This window comes from Saccopteryx bilineata, chromosome 3, assembly GCF_036850765.1.
Source record: "Saccopteryx bilineata isolate mSacBil1 chromosome 3, mSacBil1_pri_phased_curated, whole genome shotgun sequence".
Lineage (NCBI taxonomy): Eukaryota > Metazoa > Chordata > Mammalia > Chiroptera > Emballonuridae > Saccopteryx > Saccopteryx bilineata.
Genome location: NC_089492.1, coordinates 24,315,696 through 24,320,439, shown reverse-complemented (window position 1 = coordinate 24,320,439; position 4,744 = coordinate 24,315,696). Strand labels below are relative to the sequence as shown.

At 34.7% G+C, this 4,744-nt stretch overlaps 1 pseudogene; it reads right to left on the bottom strand.

The window, feature by feature from the left end:
* Positions 1–3,492: 3,492 nt before the first annotated feature.
* Positions 3,493–4,345, bottom strand: LOC136329738 (S-phase kinase-associated protein 1-like; annotated as a pseudogene).
* Positions 4,346–4,744: the final 399 nt, after the last annotated feature.

Genomic DNA, 4,744 nt, shown 5'->3' with positions numbered 1-4,744 from the left:
GAATTAAAATTGTGGACAGCTAACTTATCACAGAACTCTGTACTTAGTAGCTTTTAGTAACATGAAAAATGTGAACAGAATGCTCTCTCTCCAGTCCATAGGCTAAGTGTTATATGGTGTAGAATAACCTTTAGTTTTCAGCAATATATCAAAATCCACTTGCAATGAGATTTATGTGAATACAATCCTAATCTATATAAATTGTATATCTGTCATACGAAAATTGGATAGCATAATGCCACTTTTCTTAAAAGTTCTAAGGATTTCCAGGATGACATTGAGAAAATTAACAGTGTGTTCACTGTAATATATATCAAAGGTGGATGCTTTAATTATAGAATATAATACTATAATTTTTATATTGACAAATGACTGACATGCCATTACAATTTCAATTTTTGAGTAAATTGGAAGAAATTTAAATCATCAATTTGTCAAGTTTAAAAGTGTTCATATGTAAATATGTTTATTATATATTATTAATATTTATAATAATAAATATATATAATTATACTTAAAGTTAACATTTAGAGATTCTTGAGCTTACGTTTATGGTTTACTAACTATATTTGGAATAAACTGTATATTTATTTGTTTGACTAGGTTGTTTAAGTTGAGTTGATGTTTGTACTTGACTTAATAATTTAATAGAATTACACTGTACACTTGCCACTGCAGGAAAGTAGGTAGTGTTTCATGATTAGATTGATGTGGATGAAATTTAGAAAATTTAGTTGTATATGATTAGAAGCACGGGTTTACCATTTTTTTTCCGTTGTTAAGTTGGTTTTTTATTTTGTTTATTTCTTTCTTTCACATGATGTTTCAGCAACACTTGTAAAAAAAACAATTCTTTTTCCATTAAAGTAACTTAGGAGTTTTGTTGCAAATTAATTGATACATTTACATTTTTTCTGAAATTTTCATTGATCTATGTGATTATGCTGTACTAATACCACATTTGCTTGATTACAATTGCTTTTTTTTCAATTGTGAAATCAAATAATATTAGTCATCCAAAGTTATTCTTCTCTGGAAAATTATCTTATTCTGGGTCCACTGCTTTTATTGGGTTGGGGAATAAGTTCGTAGCGTTTTTACCGAAGACTTTTATTTAAACAAAAAACAATAATTATATCAATAAGTTAATCAATTATATATTTGCCATTGCTGTTAACAACCTCTTCCCACCTCTCGATCAATTTGTTGATGCTGTTCCGCCAAAAATCGCCTGGTCTGGTGTCAAAGAAGTTGTTGAGCCAGTTTTTAAGGACCTCTTTGTTATTGAAGGTAACGCCCTTCATATGGTTTGACAGGGAGCTGAAAAGATGGTAATTGGTTGGTGCAAGGTCCGGAGAATACGGCGGATGCTGAAGGACCTCCCATTCGAGCTCTTGGAGTGCGGCTTTGACAACTTGTGCAACATGGGCCCTGGCGTTGTCATGAAGGAGTATGGTTTGACCATGTCGATCAGGTCTTTTCAGTCGAATAGCCTCATTCACGCGGTGTAGCTGGGCAATGTAGAGCTCCTTGTTGACCATGGCATCCTTTTCGAGCATTTCCCAGTTTTTCATCGAATTCAGAAGGCCTTCTGCTGCGGCACGTGTCATCAACGTCAAAGTCGCCATTTTTGAACTTTGCAAACCATTTCTGTGCTGTAGACTCGCCTATGACACCTTCTCCATACACGTCGCAAATGTCCCAGGCTGCTTCGGCAGCTTTTTTTTTTTTTTTTTTTTTTTAATAATTTTATTTTTTTAATGGGGCAACATCAATAAATCAGGATACATATATTCAAAGATCAACAAGTCCAGGTTATCTTGTCTTTCAATTATGTTGCATACCCATCACCCAAAGTCAGACTGTCCTCTGTCACCTTCTATCTAGTTTTTTTTGTGCCCCTCCCCCTCCCCCTTTCCTTCTCCCTTTTCCCCCTCCCCCCATAACCACCACACTCTTATCAATGTCTCTTAGTTTCACTTTTATGTCCCACCTACGTATGGAATAATGCAGTTCCTGTTTTTTTCTGATTTACTTATTTCACTACGTATCATGTTATCAAGATCCCACCATTTTGCTGTAAATGATCCAATGTCATCATTTTTTATGGCTGAGTAGTGTTCCATAGTGTATATGTGCCACATCTTCTTTATCCAGTCATCTATTGATGGGCTTTTTGGTTGTTTCCATTTTGACCTTGATGAAAAGCAAAGAAGAGCAGGTGTCGAAAATGTTGATTTTTGCCTCCTGGGTATTCCATTTCTAAGCCTCAAAACTAATAAAAAATTAACTCAAAAATACAATTAACATAGTTTTGTAGAGCAGAAAGAGTTTCATCGAATGAATACTTACCCTTTGCCAAACAGCAAACAAATCGTTGTAAAATAAAAGAAAATATAAAAACACTACGAACTTATTCCCCATCCCCATATGGCGGATGCTGAAGGACCTCCCATTCGAGCTCTTGGAGTGCGGCTTTGACGACTTGTGCAACATGGGGCCTGGCGTTGCCGTGAAGGAGTATGGTTTGACCATACATATTTCAAATAATATGTATTTCTAGAAATATTTTGCCAAATTTTGACTGTGATTGCAAAGAATTGCTAAGTAAACTTAAAGATAACTAGCATATAGTGATATATAAACAGTATATATCTATAAATATTTAGTGATTCATTGACATTTTTTTAAACCAGCTATTTTACACTTACTTAGAATTACTCCTAAATATTTCATATTTGGAGATGCTGTTACACATGCTACAACATTTTTTAGTACATATTAATTTCTAATCATTCTTTACTAATATAAAATAATTTATTATTTTTCTAAAGTCCTTTAAATAGTATGTACCCATTTTCATTATCTTCCTAATATTTTCTACTGAAAATTTCTCTTTGACCCATACTATTTTTTATAAGTATATTACTTATTTCCCAAATTTTAGGAATTTTCTAGATATATTTCTGATATTGATTTTGACTTTAATTCTACTGTGGTCACAGAGAATATTTTTAATGATTTCAGTTTGTTAATATTTATTGGCATTTCTTAAAGAAAGTGAAATCTGCATTGAATATATGTTCTGCTGCTGTTATTGGTGTGCTGTATTGGTTCATAGTCTTTCTCTCTCTCTCTCTCTGTCTCTCTCCTTCCTTCCTTTCTTCTTTCTTTCTTTCTTTCTTTCTTTCTTTCTTTCTTTCTTTCTTTCTTTCTTTCTTCTTTTCTTTCTTTCTACAAATACCACAATTTTGTTTTATCCAGAACAAATACAAAAAGAATCTTTTGACCATGCTTGAAAAAATTCAAGCATAGGTTTGAAATCTGTCCCCAAACTGCACATACAATGAAAACACTATTTTGCTAATACAATTGAGTTGCTGCTGCATTTTTCTACTATCTGACTAATATTAACAGGACACTACTACCAGTATTAGGAACAATCCTTAGTTTGGAACAGTCTCCAGTGTCAGGCATAAATTTTACTTCTTTTCACACTGCTGGTTCTCTGTATACCTGGGGTTCCTCTTTGTTAGTAAAGTTGTCTTTGGTATTGAAGGTCTTATGAATCTTCAGATGTTTCCTCTTTGACCAAATTGGCAACAGTTTTGCATGAAACATCAAGCAAATCTTTGATGTCTAAATAGTGTGCAGTCAGAATAAGTTCAAAAAGTGATCCTTGGTCAACTTGAAAAAATTCTTGATCCCTTACAAAGATATCATCTTTCTGCTTTTCTTTGTTATCATCGTAAGGGGGAGGAGGGTCATCCCTGTAGTGGGTGTACCCCTAAATGATGTTTATAAATGTTGCTGCATTAACTTCTGGTTGAGGAACTGAGTCATCATCACCTTTATCATCCATTACCAAATCTTCTAACATGGTATTTATTTATTTATTTATTTATTTATTTATGAGAGGCACAGAGAAAGAGCAGAGGCAGAGAGCAAACGGACAGACAGAAAGGGAAAAAAATGAGGAGCATTAACTCATAGTTGTGGCACTTTAGGTATTCATTAACTGCTTTCTCATACGTACCTTGATGGGGGGTTGAGGGTCTCCAGCTGAGCCAATGACCCCTTGCTCAAGCCAGCAACTATGGAGTCATGCCTAGAATCCCACGCTCAAGGCTGTGACACTATGCTCAAGGCAGATGAGCTTGTGCTCAAGCTGGCAAACTCAGGGTTTTGAACCTGGTTCCTCAGTGTCCCTAGCTGATGCACTATCCACTGCACTACCGCCTGGTCAGGCTTCTAACATGGTCCTGATATTCAGAGGTTATTTGGCAATTTCAACATCAACTTTAAATATATCTTCATCAGAACTCTGCAACTTAATTGAAGGCATGTTGTTTGGTCTCCCAGAGACATTAGGCAGAAGCTAACGAGAGCAGGGCGGCATAGTAGACACAAGAGAGGAAGGTAGAGAACAGGCCACCACATCCTCAAGTCTTCTTCATTCTTGCCCATTTATTGTCAACTCATTCTATTGATTGCTGAAATAAAAAGGTTACCATCCACAACTGTAATTGCGGATGTTTTCTAGTTATACCTTCAGTTCTATCAGTTTTTACTTGGTATGTTTTTTTTTTGTTTGTTTGGTTTTTTTTTAATAAATTTTTATTAATGGTAATGGGATGACATTAATAAATCAGGGTACATATATTCGAAGAAAACATGTCTAGGTTATTTTGTCATCAAATTATTTTGCAAACCCCTCGCCCAAAGTCAGATTGTCCTCCGTCAC